General features: G+C 39.3%; 1 protein-coding gene and 1 long non-coding RNA gene across 10 annotated transcripts in view; both read left to right on the plus strand.

The window, feature by feature from the left end:
• The window catches only part of KCND2 (potassium voltage-gated channel subfamily D member 2), a 476827-nt gene that overhangs the window by 12316 nt on the left and 442815 nt on the right, over positions 1-21696 (plus strand). The gene's annotated exons all lie outside the window — the stretch shown is intronic.
• LOC112670815 (uncharacterized) overlaps positions 3640-21696 on the plus strand; it is a 227803-nt gene continuing 209746 nt past the window's right edge. For 4 of the 8 annotated variants that reach the window (XR_007402153.1, XR_007402152.1, XR_007402151.1 and 1 more), the window contains exon 1: positions 3688-3801. This is a non-coding gene — a long non-coding RNA (uncharacterized LOC112670815). Of the gene's footprint in view, positions 3802-21696 lie in introns of all 8 variants that reach the window. The other 4 variants (XR_007402148.1, XR_007402147.1, XR_007402146.1 and 1 more) reach the window with 4 other exon arrangements.

Raw genomic sequence — 21696 nt, forward strand, 5'->3', positions numbered from 1 at the left:
ATGATTTTTACCTGATCTCTTTGAAATGAGCAGGTAATATAATGGCAGCAATCCTAACTTACATTTTATTAACTCTATGACTTGTAATTGGATTTTTCTTTTTTTTTTTTTTTTCCAGCCTGAAAAGGCTTACTCTGGTACACCTTGCATTTATATTTTCATAATGTGAGACATTTTGTTCGACTTTGCATTGGAACTCAAGGCCAATAATATGAAAACGTCAAATCTGAAAATATTTTGCAAGGCTTTGGTTTACTCATTCATGTGAAATTAAGAATGAGCATTGAAAATGATGTTCAGTTGCTTTTCTGACATGCTGTAGTATTTTATCAAATGTTACATATAACTTTATACAAACAAACATGTACAACCAACAAACTATTCACATCTCATCCATTCGTATTATCTAATTTATCACAATATTACTGCAGTTAGAAAAAATCAAGCGCCTCAGACATTTAGAAGGAGATACATTACTGTGAAACAGGATGTACGAATAAATGTCAAGAGGAAATTACCTCCATTTCAGGAAATTCTTAATTATGGAAATTAAATGAATATTATTTCCAGTTCTTCATGGATGACCTTGCCTTTTTTTTAATGTTTGCGATAAAAGGCAAGTGTTTTGAAAAGCGTAATTAACTTACAGTGTAGATACGTTGATCTGTTGTCTTTTTTTTATTTTTTTATTTTTTTAAATTTTATTTTCTTTTATTTATTTATGATAGGCACACAGTGAGAGAGAGAGAGAGGCAGAGACATAGGCAGAGGGAGAAGCCGGCTCCATGCACCAGGAGCCTGACGTGGGATTCGATCCCGGGTCTCCAGGATCGCGCCCTGGGCCAAAGGCAGGCGCTAAACCGCTGCACCACCCAGGGATCCCTGTTGTCTTTTTTTTTTTTTTTAATACAGCATTTGTGCTTTTGGCCTTCAAAATCACATGAATTTGATACAAAATGCCAGAAGATAACATATTCCTATAAAATAAATAAATATTCCTATAAAAAAGAAAAGAATGTAATTTGCAAAATGGCTATAAACTTTTCTCTATGGAAATAAGGCACTTTTTATTCATGATTGACATAGTTTTAGAGTAGTAAAAAGTAAAGTGCCTATTGATTTCACAGAGAACTTTATTATTTTCATAGGTAGAGTCCAAATACCTTCATAATCACCTAAACGAAAGTTAAGATTATTTTATTTCAGAATTAAAGGGTGTCGATTTTTCAGTTAAGTAGCAAATTTTAGGAACGTGTTCTGAAATATACTATTTGAAGGCAAATTTCGAATAAATGTCACTTTAGACTATTCACGTTACTTTTACTTCCATCTTCTTATTATTCTCCACATCACACAGTGTCCACTTTCTGGATCTGTTATTTTAACTATTACTAAAATATGTATTAGCATGTAATGTATACTCAGATATACTTAAAAAAAACACAAACACATAGACATCAATACAAAATGTATAAATCTGTAAATAAATATTATATACATGTGCCTAAGTTGATACACACATACTGTCTCCTATTACTTTTCTGGAAGGACACAAAATGAACTATTAATGATAATTCTTTAAAGAAGCCAGAGAAGAACAATTTTATATTTCATTTTGTACCTTTTTGAATTATTATTATTTTTTCCATTAGCTTACAGAACTTCTGTTAAAAAAGGACTCTCTGGTGATATTTGAAGCCTCTCTCTTCATATTTTTCCTATATAAAAAAATCTTGCCAGATGTTATTTAAAATTAAGTCTCTTCTACAATAACCCTTTTGATGACTTACTCAGAAAGGTCTTAAATATAGAGGGTAATATATTAGAAATGGCCTGGATTTACATACCAGCTCTATGATGTTGGTCACGTTAACTTAAATTCTTTTTACGTAAGACCCCCCATTTGTAAAAATGGGTTAGTGATACCAACCTCATAGGACTTGCATGGAAATTAAATGCAGATATGTGAAGTTCTGACCTCCTACCGAGGTGCTATATGAGGGATTATTATTACATTATGATTACTATTAAATATATGATAATAATATTAAATATAGTACTTTTTCACATAAAAATGTAGTAAGGGAGTAGGGAGGAGGTTTGGGAGGTGATGAATATGTCTGTGGCCTTGATGGTAGTGATGATTTCATGGGTGTATATTTATCCCCAAACCCATCAAATTGTAGACATAAGTATGTACAGCTTGGAAAGAAGAAAGGAAGGAAGAGAGAGGGAAAGAAGGAAAAGAAGGGGAAAAGGTCTCTCTGGGTCACCCAATAGACAATGAGGCAGGAAATGATTTTTGAAAATGAAGAGATACTGATTGAAGACACACCTTAAGTCAAGAGGTATTTCCTATTTAGAAACTGGAATTTTGAGTCATCCTATAAAGCTTTTTATTGTTACTGAAAATTCAACACTTCATGAACTTGGGTTACCAAATTATAAGAATTTTATGTGTCTGGCAAACTTGTTTTGGAATTACATGCTTAATCATTCCTTTATTATTATTTTTTTAACTCCACCAATTTTGAGAGAGGATTTGAAACAATTTACTATCAAACGAACCAAAAGATTAAATAAGCAAGTGCCAAGTATTAAAGATGAAGGGAGAAAAGACAATGATGTTAAATAAAGGCATAGTGAACGTAAGGTCAGCTCTGAATTTCCTGGCAGCCAAAGAAAAGAAGGAAAGTGTAGCGTATTTCACAGCTCTGTTTATCCAAGAAAGGAAATGGTCTTAACTCCTGAGGGGTTTCTTTTTAGAAGATGTAGAGTCTAAAATAATCTGGTCAGGTTGATCCCATAAGCTGGTTATTTACCCACATAATAAACAGCATCTGCACCAAGAGCTTCACAAAATATTTGGAACTATTTTTGATTTGGGCTTTTTATGCAAAGTACATAATATTGCAGGAACATGAAGGCATTTTCATAGGGAATACAAATGATGTGATCAAAATATATAACTTCCAGATAATGAGATGCATGTGTAGAGTTTAGCAAATTCCAAGTGACATTTCTCTCCGTGTGGACTGAAGGCCACCAGAATTAGGACAACCTGGGACACTCATTAAAAATGCATATTCTTGGCTTTCACCTAAAACCATTTAAATAATCTCTGGAGGTGGGAGCCATGACAACTGCATTTTTACTTCTTACATCAAATTTTAAGAACCACTGATCTGTAAGAATGTGTCTTGAGCCTATCTCTATTGTTATCATCCTGGAATATTACCGACCTTGGGCTGGAATTTTGAAATGAGGTCAAAAGAAACCATGTTAAATTATGATCCAGACAAAGTTGTGGAAGTGATAGTTTTCAGTATGCATAAATGAATGTGTACAGAGAGAAACATGGATAGAAATTCAATAATCTTGAATATAGGTGATAACCTGATGCTTTATTGCAAAAGCCTATGCTATCTTGTGTTACAAAATAGGTTTTCATGGATAGTAACCATTAGTACTCGTATTCGGGAGAAAACTGGAATAAAGAAGATGCAGCTGATTCCTTTGGGGGAATTGAGGGTTGTAAGTTTGTTGTTGTTGTTGTTGTTGTTGTTGTTGTTTTTTTAGGGTTGTAAGTTTTTAACGGCATTGATTTCTTAACTGTCAGGAATGGGTGGGTTGAGCTTTCCTTAGTGGAAGCCTAGGTTAATTGACCAGTTGGTCATAATGAAAGTTAAAGAACATGGAATCTTGGATCAGAGCCTCAGAAGGAGGGAAAAGCTCATGAGGAGCAAAACAGCACCATGCATGAAGATCGTCTAAATCTTGTGAGATGGAAATTTTCTTTGGGTAAATATATTTTCTCTCCTCTTCCCCTCTTTTTTTTTTTTCCCTACTGTGTAAATGGAAAGTTGATTTGAAAGGATTTACTTTCCAAAGAGGATAATTTTTAATCACATGTTAGAGATTTGAACTGTAGAAGATCTAAAGATAGAAAACAAATTACTGGTGGGTTCTTAGATCCTAATGGAGCATAAAAGGAGGTTTTATGTTAAAAATCTACAGAATAGCTGATTTGATGTTGAGCTATTTAGTTGGCTTTTCATGATGTTAGCCTGTCCAAAATGACTTCATGTTCCTTCCTGGTAGATAAAGGGAAGTAGGCAGTACGCGGTCAGGGTGCAGAGAGAGCCACCTCGTGAAAGGACTATTGAAGATTAACGTGGCTGGGGATTGACATTCCCTTCCTGCCTTGGAGGAGGAGCTACTCCTGATTAGCTGTGGCTACAGGATTTCTGGTTATCAACTCTCACAAAAAGAGGAAACCAATACTGCAAAGTTGTGATTCAATTATAAAAGTTCTGATACACATGATCTTCTGCAAACTCAAATGTTAACTTAATGTTAAGATCAGGAGGTTTGACATGACACTTTGAAATCTTGGTTTGAACTGGGTTCGTTTAGATGATGCAGGTTTATCCCAAATCAGGTAAAAGGAAGGAGAGTCTTGACGATCCCTCTGCAAAGCCTCTCTTCCTGAACAGAATATATATGGAGAGGGAGGGGGAACCGGAGAGAGATATGTAAGGAGATAATCTCTTACGGCGGGGCAAGGGAGAGTCTACCCTGATGGGTCCCCTCATCACCACCTGAGCCATCTAGGCGCTCCTCACCTTTATTTTAGTTGATTTAAGAGGAATTGGTTTTCCTGAAGAGCTAGGCATACATTAAAAAAAAAAAATTGTTTCTAAACTTTCATTATATTTCTGTTTATTTTTGGTACCTCTAGAAACCAAATAAGGAAAACAAAATCCATAGATCCATAATGCCCGACCTGTAGACTTGTGTTGTTAGGTGCCTCAACATGCCTGCTGGCAAAAGTCCTCTCTTCAAAGAACCTCCTACTTGAGTTGAAATCTCCCCCACAGGTTTTATAGAATCTTGCTTTGTGGATCACAGATACTGAGTAAAGATTTTAGATTTTTTTTTTAAATCTTTTTACTTTAGAGTTAAAGGTCCAATCCATTTTGGGAACTTACATCACTCATAAACACAGTTGACCCTTATACCATCTGAGGTTTGGGGTACCAGTGCCCCCCCATGCATTGTCGAAAATCTGTGGATGACTTTTGACTCCCCAAAACCTTAACTCCCCACAGCCTCTTGTTGAAAGCCTCTACTTATTATATATACTGTAGTCTTACAATGAAGTAAGCTAGAGGAAAAAATGTTTTTAAGAAAATCATAAAAAAATCATAAGAAGGAGGAAATACATGTCAGGTCCTGTAGTGTATTTAACAAAGAAAATCCGTGTGACAGTGGGCCTGGGTAGTTCTAACCCATGTTGTTCAAGAGTCACCTGTACTTTCTAGCTGCTTCTCTCTCAACTACAGGTCCTTGGATACCCACGTATCTACATACAGAGCTACAATTTCCACAGGTGCCGTCTTCAGCTCAACATACATTAAAAACATTGTACGTGAAATAAATTTCTAGAGTTTTGACACTTCTTTAGTACGCTGATTGATTCCTCTATAAAACTGTTTTCCAAATCCTTATCCATTTCCCTTAACCTTTGAAAGAATTCCCTTACGTTTCTGTACTGTTCTCGCATCTCCATGCTGTTGGCTCATAGCTATACGTATGTACCCCGGGCCATTCTTCTGAGCTTCAGATGATAATTTCCAGATTTATGCCATCAGGAAATATTATGTCCCTTAGCTTTTATAGACAATCAGCATAAGTAATGGGCATATAGAGAATATTTCTAAATCTAATGCAAAACCATTAGACATAGAGTATTGTCTAGCGGGCACATTACTCACCATCCCATATTACTAAGAGCTATGAGAATATAAATATATATATTTTTTCTTGTATGCTAACTCTGTTAGAATTTGGATGTTTCCTGTGTGACTGATGAGAAAATTCTCAGGCATGTCCGGGGTCACCAGTAATGGGTCCCATGACCAATTAGTGGTGACAGCCATAGTGGGGGATAGAGGGGAGTTTCCTTACCTGGCACAAGCAAAGTCTCAGTGGCAGAAAAATGCAGAGCATATTCTGGGCACAGTGTGTAGGTTCCTTTGGCACTGAAATGTCTGTTGAATGTTGACTGAACAAAAATCTGGGATCACTTGTCACTTTTTGGATCTTAATAAATTCCGCTATGAATGGATTTGAAAGTAATCATTACAGCATAAATCACAATCCCTTCACTTCTCAGTTATACTGGTTCTCGTATGTACTTTTACCTTTCTTGCGTGTTTCGACGCTCCTAAGTGATCAGTCCGTATCTATGGAATGCATGAAATAGTAAATTACAAATGTCCTTCTGAGCACATAAAAATCTGAGTTATATTTATGAAACGAGAGAAACAATTCTAGCAGGAGGATAGAGCAGAGATTGAGTTGGGTGACTCTTGAATCTCCTTTTATGGTCTTAACCCTTGAGACTCCCACATAATCTGCGACGTGACACATTACTTTAGCTCGCTATAACGCAGTTCTCTGTAACACTCTGTGTCTCACCATCACGTTAAGATGGGTATTTATCAGTAATCTGTGAAACTGATGTACATTAGGTGTTGCCCACGGTCTGACACACCAGAACACCGTTGTTTAGCAGAAACAAATACGATACCCAGAAACACAGAAAAACAGATGCACAGGAGTACACAAAACTTAGCAAGTCAACCCAGAATCCTGATTGGATTTAACTCAATTTATTGACTCTTCCTACGTGCCAGAAAATGCGCTTGGCACTGCGAAGAAAAGACACACGTATGAGAGAATAAGTTCTGCGCGAAGCTGGGATTTTAAATCCTGGCTCTCCGCACTGTGACGGACTCTGCAGAGCCTGCACGCAGTGTAAAAATATATTTGTGTTTGTGTGATAGAAAATGTGTGAGGAACTTTCTAATGCTTTGGAATGAGCGATCGCTTGCCTGCGTGGGAAAGAGCAAAAGTCCGCCCTCAACTCTTGTGGCCCAGGTTAGAGTCTGGAGGATATGAAATTGCCAGGGTATTTGAACGTGGGTTTTGTCCGGGCGGTACCTCTCTTCCTCTTTTTAGGCCTGTCCTAGTTAATAGGAAAGAATGGCTGGGATGCATGGAAGCTCGCTTTTTGTTTTTATTTTACCCTTTAAGCATGAATTTTTATTTATTTTGTCTTTAAGCTTTTATTTAAATTCAGGCATGTAAGCTAACTTTTGAACGGATCTCTAAACGTGTTGCTTTTCCTCTTAATTTTTTTGTTGGCAAAACGTAATTGGTATTTGCTTTTTTACGAATAGTTTAAGATCGCCTATACCCATTATGGTTCTAACCGATGAGCAACATAAGTGGATAGATAATGCAGTATTACGATCAAGAATATTTGCTCTCTAATGTAAATATATGTTGTTTCAGAGATAATTATATTGCAACAGATTAAGTGGGTCTTTATTGTAAATGTTCCAGATATATTTTGGGTTTTCTTGTTTGTTTAAGATTTTATTTTTAAGCAATCTCTATACCAGACATTGGGGCTCAAACTTGCAACCCTGAGATAAGGAGTTGCGGCTCTACCGACTGAGCCGGGCAGGTGCCGCTGTGGCAGTCAGTCATAGTTTGAAAGATGCATTTCTATGACAAGAAAGCAATTAATTTAAATATTACTTCTCGATTTCCTTTGTGGCTCTCCTCCCTTTGTCCTAATTAATTTCCACTCGTTTGCAGTGGTACCCAAATCCCTCGATTTCTTCTTCGTTGTTTAAGCCATCCTAATTCATGATCCTTACATGAATTCAGTGGCATGTTCAGAGGTACAGACATTTAGGTGGCATTTTTCGAACAGTAGATCTTTCTAAGAACCGTAGAATCTTGAAACTAGCAGTTTTCCTCTAGGTCACCTAGTTCACACTTCCTCCAGTTGAAAGATTCTGGTACGTTCTCTCTATTTATATGGCCTTCTATGAACTTTTTGAATATTCTGTATAATTGGAAGTTTAGGGCAGCCTGTTTCTTTGCAGCAGGACTCAATTTTTTTTTATCAAGTTTTTAAAAAATTGTGCTGAACAGGACACCTTCATCTATCACCCACTTATCCAAATTAGGTTTTTGAGATTGAATAGAATGAGTTCTCTTTTTCCACATCCTTTTGTAGGGCTGTACTTGAAGAGAGCTATCATGTCCCTCCTTAGGTTTTTCTCTGCTGGGGTGAACTTCCCTAAGTCGTTTAAACTTTGCTATGTAATGTGTTTTCTGGACCCCCTTCATTGCCTTGATCTCAAACCCTCTGAAGTTGATCTGACTGGAAGAAAGTACATTGAGATCATGACCTGCCATGACACTAACACAGGTGTATCTCTGAATGGGACCTAAAGGCAATGACTTGTATCGATCTTGTGGTGAGATAACAGGCCTTTTATTTTTTTATTGGAAATGCTGTAAAACCATTTCTTCCTTCTCTGTATTTACAGTATCTACTACTCAAGGATAAATTCTACCAGATTAAAAAAAAAAAATCTTTGTTAAATTCCATTCCAGGAGCTAATAAAAATGCATTGTTTGAGTGTTACCTAGCTACGTGGCTCAAGCTTCTCCAGGAGTCTGTTTAATTGTGTTATAAAAATGAAACAGAACACAGAATAGATGATGCTCTTCTGGGAAAGCTATAAAAGAGCCCTTTCATCAATGGAAGTGTTCATCTAGATCATTGTACCCAGAAGCATCTATCTGGACATTGGAAGTCCAGTAGACGAGGGAGATGAGAAAGAAAGAGTGTATTAAAAATCCTAATCGAGTTGTTCTCACACCCATGGGGTATTCTGGTTCTGTCTGACCAGAGGCTGAGGTTCATTCAGGTTTCTGATCATTTTTCCACTCCGTCCCTAGGAGGATCATCAATAATGAGCCTATTAAGACAGCTGGGATGGATGCAGGAAAAGGCTCAGACACATGTAGCTTTCCTGTTCCCTCTTACTTGAGCTAATTCATTCCGAGGGATGAAATGGCAATCATCATCATCATCATCATCATCATCATCGACAGAAGCTCTCATTTAATGAGTGTTTACCCGGGTCAGGCACTGTGCTCACCTCTGCTTCATTCACATGCACTGTGTCTTGTCACGTGTGATTCTCCATCGTAAGGCATTGCTTTTATTTCCTAGGTGAGCAAAATATGACATAGAAAGAATTGATGTCAGTTCTGTTTGTCTCTAAAACATGTGCATTGTCCACAGAGAATATGCAGGCTTTGAAATTATACTGTCACATGATTAGTGGGAGGACTGTAACAGTTTTTCCGGAGGTAGAAGTGCTGCAGAAAAGGCTTAGTTCAGAGTGTGTCAGGACCAGCAATGACCAAACTACATTTTTGATTCTCGAAGTAGATTTACCAAGACTCTTATCACAGGGTATTCTAGGCACGTGTTGGGTTGTGATTTGCAAGTTTCGTGACTGAAGTCATTTAAGATGAAACACAGCCCTTAACACAGCCATTCTCTAAAATCGTTTAGCGAGAAGATGGGTAGGTGATGGAGCCCTGTTTATTTACGTTATTGCAGGAGGAAAAAGTTCTCTAACATCTTCTATCTAAAGTTCTCATCTGGGATCCCTGGGTGGCGCAGCGGTTTGGCGCCTGCCTTTGGCCCCGGGTGCGATCCTGGAGACCCAGGATCAAATCCCACATCGGGCTCCTGGTGCATGGAGCCTGCTTCTCCCTCTGCCTATGTCTCCGCCTCTCTCTCTCTCTCAATGTGTGACTATCATAAAAAAATAAAATAAAATAAAAAAAATTAAAGTTCTCATCTAAGCGTATTTGGATAAAATATACATTGATTATAGCAGAGAGGATCGATTGTGTCACGACTTTAGAAATAGAGTATATGGAGTATGAGGGGCAGTTAGTTGTAGAGTCTTATCTGACTTGCTTATTGGTAACTCATGTCAGCAATGATGGACATATATTAAGTCAGAAAATGATGCCAGCTTACCCTTGATACACAGACGAACAGTATTTTTAACAATCTTAATCTTCTTTTTTTCTCCCTGGAAGTAATTTTTTTATTGTATTATGTCTCAATCAAATCGCTAGATCTTATCATAATTAGTACCCTGTAAAATAAAAAGACATGATTACAAAATACATATGTATCTAGACATTTTCATCTAACTTAAAATTTAGGAAGAATATACATATAGGTCATAAAAAGTATCTTAGAACAGGGCCTGACTTTGGGGCACCTGGGTGGCACGTCAATTAAGTGTCCAACTCTTAGTTTCGTGATCTCAGGGTCATGAGTTCGAGCCCTGCCTTGGGCCCTGTACTCGGTGCAGAGTCAGCTTGGTTTCTCTCTCCCTCTCCATCTCCCTCTGCCTGTATCTCTGCTCTCTCTCTCTGTCTCAAATAAATCTTAAGAAAAAAATATGGTCTCTGAGTTTACTAAAAATCCATTAGGACTTGACTAAAAGTCATTCCTATAATGGAATAATATTTTATTTCTATTTTACTTTTTAGGAAATAATATCTTAATCATTAATATGGCAAAGATGTGCAAGAAAAATATGCTTGTTCAGTAAGCACTCGGACCTATTGTACATTTAATTTTTCCAAGTTTCTATTATATACATATCATAGATACATACATGGGTACATATACACACAAATACATATAAAATATATTTGAAAGATATCTATGTTAAAAAAAAGAAAAATATCTATGTTTATTCATTTTGTACTCTCTGTCCCCTATATTATAAAGTTTTGGAGGTTAAGACCTGTTTCTAACTTAATTTGATCTAATACTCTCGGCATTGAATACATTATTTTGCTGACGTTTATATTGGCTTTGATAAAAATATGCAGCATTCTATTTATAAAGGGAAATTGTCTTGGCTTGGAGATAATGATTTTCAATATATAGCACTAAGGATTCATATTGATGGCAAAGAAGCAAACTCAATAAAACATCAGTTTAGTTCAGCTTTGGCTGCAAGGATATTATAATCTTCTGTTTCAGTAGCTGTTAGAAAATATCAAGATTCTTTTCTTTCATTTATTCAGCAAATATTTGAGTACCCACCGTGGGCATGCTCCTGCTAAGTGTTAAGGATACAAATTAATGAGGCATAGCTTCTGCCTTGAAGGCTTACGCCGTAGTGGAGTCTCACACACACCCGTGCACATACGCATGCACACGCGCACACAGAGAAAGTTCTACCTTCAGGTGCAGAGTGCAGTCGTAAAGTTATACCAGGGAATTCTAGAAGCCCTGCAGAGGGACACCTAATCTAGCAGGGAATCTCATAGCAAGAGTGCTGGTAGTGAGTCTTGATTGAAATATTTAAGGATGCATACGGGCTATCAAAAACCTTAGAGATGGAGAGTGGGAAGGTCATTAGAGGGGTAAGGAGAGCATGAAAGCAACAATGCAAATACTAGGTATCATGTATTTAATATTTGCTATGGACTAGCAGCGATGCTGATGGTTTGACATGGATTCTCTAGTTTTTGCCTTACAACAACTTTATAGATTAATGCAACTTTTATCACTATTTTGCTGATGAGGTGTGCAAACTCAGAGTCCAAACGTAGGGAAGCTGGGATTCAAATGCAAGCCTTCTGACTCTAGGATCCCTGTGATTAAGCTCCCCTGTATGACATTGAATTTGAGCTTCTGATACACCCAATAATTTAGAGCAGCTATTAACTGTTCCCCCAAGGAAGGATTCACAACAGCTGAGCTGGAACCCCACAGCAGGGGTTCGCGGATATTTTTGAGGTAAACACTGAATACTCAAGTATAACCTCAGGCAATTTGACTTTTTTCTAATGTATAGTACTAAAGAGTTAATTCTGTTTTTTTCACACATTGAAAAGGTTAGCATATATCTTGCCGGATCTGGGGTATTTATATAGAGTCATTCAGCCTCGTTTTGGTAGGGTCAGGATTTGCATTCATATACAGCACATAAAAAGTGTAAGTGTTGTGTCTGAGGTTGACATTTTTCCCAGTTCTGGGAAGCTGTGTTTTATGCACCATTTCTTCCAAGTGAAATGTTTGAGGTCATACTTCTAATTGTGACTTTTGTCCCACAAATTTTCAGAAGGATTCCAAGTGCTGGATCTCATTAAGTTTAATTCCTAGGACCATGGAGAGAGGAAATCTCCATTTCAATTTAATCTCTAAAAGTGAATTTCCTATTTCAAATAATTCTCCTGAGAAAGACTTAGTGCTAATAATTAGTTTCATATTATCCTTCACTTTTTCAAAACCAAAACTCGAAATGTGCCTGTAGTGTGATCATACGGGAATACTAATTGTTTGTTCGAAAAAGCCTCTTTTAGCCCATAGTAAAATAGTCTGTAAGTGAATTCTTTATAGCTATTGTAATTATCTGGGTGGTGCTCATTACCTAAATTCGGAAAAACACTTTAAATGCAGTACTATACTACACATACCTACTGAGAGAAGCAGTTTTCCAATACTTGGAGAAATGAAGAATCAAACATTTGAATAGTCTTTGGATCTGTTGGCTAGGGTGAAAGAAATCAGAGCCAGACTTGGAAATGAGACATCAATAAAAGGAGCCAAGAAAGAACAATTATAATACCCAAACACTAAACCTTTCATCCAGTTTAGCAATTATTTTCTAAGAATTTTTTAAGCTTCTGGTTTTGAAGAATTGCAATTTCCATGTGATAAGGAGACGTGATTCCATTGCCGTTTCTATTAGGTGAAAGCTCTCACTTGGCATTTATATGTTCATGATGCTCCTTTTAAATCGGATTATCTTTGAATAGCTTCTCTGTGTCATTGTTATTTTTCAGAAACTCTTTTTTTAAAAAAATTTATTTATTTGAGAGACAGAGGGCATGAGTAGGGAGAGGGGCGGAGGGAGAGAGAGAGAGACAGAGACAGAGACAGAGAGAGAGAGAATCTTCAAGCAGACTCCCTGCAGAGCACGGAGCCTGATGCAAGGCTTGATCCCAAGGCCTCGCGATCATGACCTGAGCTGAAATCAAGTCAGCCACTTAACCAGCTGAGCCAGCCAGTCACCCCAGAAGCTCTGCCTTTTAAACATTTCTACTCTTGGCTGTTTTATGAATAGCTATCATTTCCCATGGAGTTTCAAGCCTCCTGGCCTCTAACTGAAATCCTTTGGACACCTTTTGGGCATTTTAGAAGTTCTGTTGTGTAAAAGTCACTGTGAACATGTCAACTTTTCAGTTTTAGATTAAATTCATTTAATTAGATGAATACTCTTTCAAAGTGTGTTGATACATGGAAAGTCTAGTCCAGCATTGTCCCATTGAGCTTCCGTGATGATAGAATTGTTCTGTATCCGATCTGTTCAAGACAGTAACCACTAGCTACTTGTGGCTGTTGAGCACTTGTAGTATGGCCAGGGTGACCAAGAAATTTAATTTCTATTATTTAATATTAATTATCTAGAATTTAAATAGTCACATGCGGCTAGTAGCTGCCTTGTTGGATGAAGCATTGGTAGTCAATGCATTTTAACTCTGTGGCTAGTAAAGCCTGTATTTCTAAAGATGCATAATTAAAAAAAAATTTAAAAAAAAAGATGCATAATTGAAGAAGTAATTTGGACATGCACGCACGTCCTAAGAAAGGTCTCTATATGTAGATATCGCAGGTTTCTATGCGGGCTATCCTCTCCGCAAGTTAACTTCATTGCACAATTGGAACAATCGCCAAAAAGAGAACTCATTTAACTAGAACACACCCACCATGTCATTGTGCTGTGGTGGCACTGAAAATAAAAAATAATGTTTTCACCTTCAGAACAACCAGAAATATGGAATGTACCAACCCACTGACTAAAATTTTCTGGCCCTTTAATCCCTTTTCAGTTTGACTGTTTTGTGATTGATGAGTTCCTGATTTTAAATTGAATATTCAGTATGATCTGGACGATGGATGATTGAGAGCACTTCCTATCCAGCCATACGTTTCTGGTGCTTCTGCTAATAAACTCTAAAAATAAACGTTGAGAACTGATCACAAAAAAAAAAAAAAGTTTTCTGAGACGAGGATGTTGATGTAAGCATCAGTTTTAGTTTCTGCTTTAATGAATTCAAAATAACGTATGTTATAGCGAAATAGGAAATGTGTCTCTCAAAGCCTAATCTTGGAAAAATCGCACAGAGAATTAAGATCCATTTCTATTCTGCTCGTGCAGGTTGATGATGACTGAGAGGCCTGTTAGAGAGTGTAGCTCTTCAGCTACCTGTGAGATGACCCTTGGCTCTTGATGAATCACCGATGCAAGGGAAAGAGCTGGGGAGAGATTCACTGGTCAGTGCAAGATGCACCATTTAGCCTCACTTATTGCTGACGGTTCTGCTTTGTCTTATTTTCTTAGTGATGCTTTGTACTGTAGGTAAAAGAAAAAAACAGACAAATGCCATTAAATAAATAAGTCACGGGGAGCTTGATAAGGGGTGAGCTAGTCCTAGCTATCATACTGTCAACATGCAATGTGTGTGTGTGTGTGTGAGAGAGAGAAACTTTTGCATGTGAAAATCTCTTTGATATCTGAATTTGTCACTATTTTGCTATTTAGTTAATAGTCACTCATTTTTATTTTTTTTTTATCAAGGACTTATTTATTTATTCATGAGAGACACAGAGAGAGAGGCAGAGACACACAGGCAGAGGGAGAAGCAGGCTCCCTGCGGGGAGCCCGACGTGGGACTCGATCCCGGGACCCCAGCCAAGACAGGTGCTCAACCACTTGAGCCACCCAGATGCCCCTATTCACTCATTTTTATTTTTTTTTGTTTTTATTTTTTTAAAGATCTATTTATTAATTCATGAGAGACACAGAGAGAGAGGCAGAGGGAGAAGCAGGCTCATTGCAGGGAGCCTGATGTGGGACTCGATCCTGGACCCCGGGGTCACGACCTGAGCCAAAGGCAGGCCCCCAACCACTGAGCCACCCAGGCGTCCCTGTTCACTCATTCTTAAGCACCACATACGTGCGGTTTAGATTTAGATTGAGCTGTAAATAAGAGAAAAGCTGAAATTGAAATCCCTAAACAAGAGAAAAATGTCTTTATTTCTTAAATAAATGAGATCAGTATTCCAGAGCTGCTTTGGGGATTTCTTCATCAGAGACACAGGCTTCTTTTATCAACTTCCCGACCAAATCCAACACATGGCTTCTACCTTCTGATCCAGACCGCTAACTGAGCTCTAGATACAACATCTGCATTCCGGAGAGTGAGAAGAAAAAGAAAGAAAAGGGACAAGATCCTTATGCTCCGTGTCTCTGAAGAGGTTTCTTGGTAGTTTCTCCATGAAAATCTTTCTTGACGAGCCTGAATATGGCCACGCCTCCCCGTAAGGCAGCCCTTCCAGGGGTTTCTGACAGAAGAGATGAAATATTTAGGTCCCAGTAGTATTTCCTTTTGAAGATTAATGTTGAACCAGAATGGCCTTCCCGCCTTATTGTAGAAATAGACCCTTATTTGGCACGTAGCAGAACTAGCTATGATATATACGAAGCTCTGCAAATAAAAATACAGAACTGGCCAAGAATATCTGTGCTGGGTCGTAGCAAGGTTAGCATTAAGAAAGAGCCACGGAAAAAAAAAAAAAAAGAAAGAAAGAGCCACGGTTTCTAATGGTTGGTCCTGTTGATGGGAACAACGAGGCTGGGCCCCAGTAAAAAAATCCCTGATAAAGGACAGACTCTTCTTGTAGAACATTTTTGGGAAAGACTCACTTCACTCCATTGGCTTAACTTAGAATGAAGTAATTCGTGTTAGTAGGGTATTTATTTATGCGTTAATAAATCCATCGTGCCACGTCCAGAAAAGAGGCGGGTGATAAAACTTAAAACTCACAGTGAACTCCTTGCAACAAACAGATAAAGAACTAAGTGGCATTTCCACAAAAGTAAATCATAAATTCATATGATGTCCTTGAGTAGTGGATTTGCATTCTGATCGCTGAGTCTGCAGAAAGACTCAGAAACCCAACTAAGAGCGTTTAGATTGCTACTTAAGGGTACTGGTATGTGTTGTTTTCATTTGTTATCATCCAAAGCATATTGTTTAGCCTTAAAATACGTAGCGAACGCGGATATTACTCAGGAAACCAAAAACACCCGTGAACATAGGCCCGGATTGCGTTACCTTTTTTGATTAGGTCATTTGTATAGTTGCTGATGAATTATAAAATATTCTCATAAATTTAACAGAGAAACTAATTGCGGTCGAGTGAAGGCCTTCGATAGCATCTGGAAGCTTGACTAAGAGCCGTTGTCCCCCCACAGACTCCCACGTTCACTAAGATTCTGACGTCCCCAGGCTCCCTCCGCAGGGAGCACAGTAGACATAGTACCTACAACCCACATTACGTGAAAATGGTTTACTTACATTTAAACTAAGGACACGTGAATGTGTAGGCCACGTTTGTATGAATATTTAACATTCCTATATTTATATTCGGACCAACATAGCTGTGAAATAGAATTTAATTTTTTTTTTTATTAGGAAGGTACTTCCATTAACTACTGGTGGAAGTGATAACGTGCCCCTGGAGAGCCCAGTAAGCGTCTGCACAGATGCCTCCATTTGGCATGTTGAATTGCACATGGCAATCGGACAGTGACCTGCAGCCAACAGTAACTAGAACTTCAGTAATACTAACCGGGGAGCCAGTGCTGTTCAAGGGTTTTATATAAATTCATTTAGTCCTCGCAACAAGCTTATGATTATTATTGCAACCCTTCCCCTCTGCCGTCGTCTCTGCCATCTTTCACTTCTAGGTGAGATCATAGAAATCCCTGCTTCCGAGCAGTAAACATAAAAACGCTGCCACGGAGGCATGATCGTCCCCTCAGTGAAGCAATGGAGCAGAACTAGAATCAGGTGATGTTGAATGTTTCCTGCCACATTTGCCAAAGATCTTATTTTTTTGCGGGGGGTGGGGGGAAAGCCGCGTGGGGGGGGGGCATTGTCATCCAAAGGCTTTAACAGGCTTCAGGGGATTTTATTATTATTTTTTGTCATTGTTATTTCTAAGCTAAATGAAACATTAGGATCATTTCCGCCAATTTGTTAAATCCTGGAATCGCCAACTTTCTTCACAACGAGTACCATGAAAATCGCTACCGCGTTGGGTCCGGTTCCATGGCACCGCAGTTTCCTCCAAGGAATAAAAGTGTGGCCACTTGTGAAATTTTATTATTCTAATGTTATTTTTGCTGGATGTAGTATTTGAGTTTTCTCGACTTAAAAATTTTAGATTTACTTATGTTACGTGCTTAGAGATAGGTGCTTAAAGTTGCCATTTGTGTAAGTCTAGATTCAGATAGAGAATATAAATGGGCTTTATCTCTAATCGACTTATTAATTATCAAAAACGGCAGGAACATGTGCTGCCATCCTGTCTGCACAACCACAGTGCTGAAGTAGGCGACCGGGGGACAAGTCTTTACCAAAACGCATGTTTGCTAGGATCATAGTGTGATTTCCGTGTCCCTGCATTGTGTGTTTCGTCCTTAAATAGAGCTTTAGTTTACTTGCTAGAGGTTAGAGCAACGAGCTACACAGGTGTCAGTATTTTGGTTTGTTGCTGTAAGACTCTACCTCTGGATCTTAAATATTTAAATATGTGATACGGAGAATGATTTACCCGGCTAATTCGTCCGCAATAACCAACATCACTAGTGAAGACTTCCTGAAAATTCAAACCAGTTCTCCCAACAACTCACCTTGTTACTCTATTGCCGGAAGAGAATGGGTGACTTATGGCCTATACGATGCACTTTAGGCAATATTAATCAATGCACTGAGATACTATTTAAAAGGAGTCCTAAAAATGTTTTATGTGTGGCTGAAATGTCTGAATCTAGAAGGCTTTTTTTTATAAATTTGTTTTTTATTGGTGTTCAATTTGCCAACATATAGAATAACACCCAGTGCTCATCCCGTCAGGTGCCCCCCTCAGTGCCCGTCACCCAGTCACCCCCACCCCCCGCCCTGAATCTAGAAGACTCTTATAAAAATGGCTTGTAAAAAAAAATTAAAAAATGGCTTGTTAATTTCAGTTATATCAGAGAATGTAATGCCTTCTTGTTAGGACTCAAGCACAATACTATTTAAAAGCATATTTCTGAGCTGAGGGCTTTATCTGCGGTCTTGTCCGCAGCGCCTTTTAACCTGTAACCCGTCTCAGGACTACAGACAGGCTATCAGAATAAATTCTGCATTTGGAGAGCTCGAGTTGATCTTAGGAGTTACCTAGTCTAATGCTCTCATTTTATAGAATATGAGAGAATCGAGACGCATAAAGGTGAAGTGATCTTCACAAGGTCATGCAGCTGTGTAGAGGCAGAGACAGTAGAAATACGAACAAGATGCCAGACCCTCAGTCACCCCGTCACCCCGTTCCCATCCTTCGCAGCACACCTTGTTCCCCGTGCTGCATGGCACACGATTCAAAGTGCCGTAGCTAATAAGTTTTACTTTTTTTGGCAGATACTCGTTACAAAGAAAAGACGGGAGATGGATATTACAAGTCAAAATGACTTGAAAACTGTCAAGTCAATAAAATTGGCAATAAAATTTTCATAGATTACAGCAGGGAGAGATGAGACAATTACTTGATGAAGAGAGATACCGCAGTTTTCAAGAAAGAGTAGATAATGAGGTTTATTCCCAGAGATGTACGACCAGAGTCACCTATAATCGTGAAAAACACAGTCTTACCTCTACAGATGATGAAGCAACAAAATTGGTGATCTTTTCCCGCAGAAGTAGGGAAGTGCACCCGTAAACAGAGCCATTCTTTCCTTTCTCGGAATAAGAGGTTTAAGAGGTCCACGATAAGATCCTCAAAGACTTGTCCTTGCAAACCCAGAGAAGGCCTTGCATCGCGTACGTGCTTTTTTCTTAAATGTGTGTCGCCCAAAGTCATCTTAGCATCCCGAGTAAAGTTCTGAAAAAAGAGTTTTCTCGTGTTTCTTCTTACTGTTCTGCCAAGGGCAGAGTTTTGATTTGGGCCGAATTAGCGGCATCCCTCTTGTGACCCCCCAGCATCTCTTTGGACAATTCCAAGGTCTAGAACGACTTTCGGGGATATTCACCCAGAGTCGGAGAAAACAAGATTCGTCTCCACCCACCCAAGCATCCTGAGCTGGGAGAAATCGAGAGCGCACCTTTCTACCCTCATCCCGAGCAGGGATTCACCCCCACCTTTTTCCGTGTGCTCAGTGTCGCTTTCGAAATCATACCCGCGCAGATTGAAGAACCGTAAAGGATCGATGGGACCAGGAAGGGTGCAGTGGGACCCTCTTGTTCCCTTAGGGTTGTGGGGGAGGATTCAGTATCACTAACGCCCGTAAAGCACTGCCCAAGAGCCCCGCTCCGAGTAAGCGCTCAATTACTGCTGTCACCGATCGTGGTTGCCGCCGTACCTGGTACCTGTCGCTGTTGAGTTAATGAGGCTTCTTCCACGCGGCACCAACAGGCGTCCTGGAACAGGGAGGCCAAGGTTACCAGCAACTGCAGTGAATCAGAACGCCCGTTTTCTCTCCCACTACCCCGTCGGCGTAACTGTGTACTGCTACTTGGGGCTCTTTCCTTCCCACCTCTGATGGGTAGTAGGATACAAGGGAAACCCATTTAATCACAGCACATAGAAGTGATAATGATCCTACCCCGTGCACCGGGAGGAGATGGTCAGTGCTTTGAAACAAATAATACAGCACATGCAGATGGTAATGACTTTGAGAAAGACGGAAAGATGGCAGGTGGAACGGTTTTCTGAAGGTAAAGGACAAACCGGATTGCACACCCGTTGTTTTATCTCAGCGGGACTCCATATAGATGGGGAGCTATCCCGGTGTTTGAGAACACGGGCGGCCCTGTCGCCCCTGAGAACTTAGAGATGTTAATTCACATGCCCTCGTCCCCTCACCCCACAGTCTGCCTCAGAAATCTAGAAGTAGGCCCCATTACTGTGTTGGTAAAAGCCCTCCAGCGCATTCTGATGTCAAAGTTAAGAACCCTAACATATGACCCGCCACCCCTGTGGCCTCCTCCTTCTCCAACGCCGGTCTTTCGGTCGCCCTTCTGTTGCACCATCTCTTCCTCCTCCCACGCCCTCTTGCTCTCTCTCTCTCTCTCCCTCTCTGTTCCTCGTCCTCTCCCTCCACGGTGACTTGGTGGCTGAAGCTAGTTATTGCCCTTATTGTTGAACTACAGACGTTGACTGATTTGACCGAAATAGTCCCCGGTGATGAAGCGAGCCCGGACAGGAGCGCACGTCTCTTGGCCTTCCTCCCAGCCTCCGTTCCGCGGCCCCGCTGGTGCTAACAGGCTGGAATGCTCTTGAAGAAACCTCCTTCTATTGTCAATATTATTGTCCTTGGAGACATTGCCTCTTTGAATATAATGGAATTTCAAAGCTTACTGATTTAATCTTTCATGCTTCAAATCCAGACACTGTGTTACATTCTAGGTGAAAGATTGCTGTTTCTTTATTATTAAAGGAGGAATTGTGTCTTCCTAGCTATAATTAGTTACATCAGCCTTCACATCAAAAGGGTAGTAATTTTCTGAACCAGAGCTTTGAAAAGTAGCAAGAAAATAATTTTACAAGTGTCTTTTTCAAGAGCATGAAAATTATGAGGCTGTAGGTTCAAACTATTCAGTTGAAAATGTGTCCAAGTTAAGCCAGACATAAATTCATATTCTTTCTTTTTTTTTTTTTTTTTTTTTTTTACCCCCATGTGGCCCTTCCTATGTCGCTATGACATTTTATCTCACCCTGGAGCCTTCATGAGGAGAGGGCTAGTGATAAGGTAAAGTCAAAAAAAAGTAGACAACCTGCAATAAAGGAAATTAAGTAGGTGACATACCTTCAATCCAGAGACAATAAGGGATTTTTTTTTCTTAGATCTTAATAAAGCTGGGATAAAACCGTTCCTGGTTGCTTTCCACTTGAGTTTCCTTTATACTTAACCATGAGCTGATTTTTCTCAAAACGCAGCTCCACTTGCATTTTCCGACTCAAAATCCTCAGTGACTTTGCAGGTCTTTGCATTCACCCCTCTGAAATATTTCCTCCCTGGATTTTTATGTTTAAACTCCACTACCCTCTCAATGGAGCCTAACGTGTCTGCCCCAGGGATAGCCCAGGTTTTCCTGACGAATGAAAGGAATTGTAGGTTCTTAGTAATAAACTTTTTTACTGCTGGCTGACTTTTGATTTTGTGAGCAGTGTTTTAAATTCCGATTTTTTTTTTTTAATGGATCCAACCACTGCTAGCAGTTCAGTTTGTGAGACTCTTCAGGCTCACCTGGCTTTCACCTTTGGCAAGGTTCTTAACCTCCGTGAGGATAGTACTGATCTTACTACGTGGACGACGGCGCCTTGAGGGTGGAGGTGTTTGCGGATTTGTTGCAATGACGCGGGCAAAGTGGCTGGCGTAGTGGGGGCCCAGACTCATTCCTCCACCAAGAATTTTACGTCCCTTCCCTTAGTGTTGGCAATCCCGTGTTGCTTTATGGTCTGTCTTCGATGCTTCCTCCTCCATAAAACACCACTTAGACACCGCCTCACAAAATCTACGGGTCTTTTATGACCATACCTCACTCTACTCATCCACCATTTTCTTTTCTCGAACCTATCTATGATTCTTTTGTTGTTGTTAAAAAAAAATTACTGTTTTTGACAGCCATTTATTTAGTTATTATTTTGAACTCTTGATGATGCCC

Source organism: Canis lupus, chromosome 14, assembly GCF_003254725.2.
Source record: "Canis lupus dingo isolate Sandy chromosome 14, ASM325472v2, whole genome shotgun sequence".
NCBI classification, from domain to species: Eukaryota; Metazoa; Chordata; class Mammalia; order Carnivora; family Canidae; genus Canis; species Canis lupus.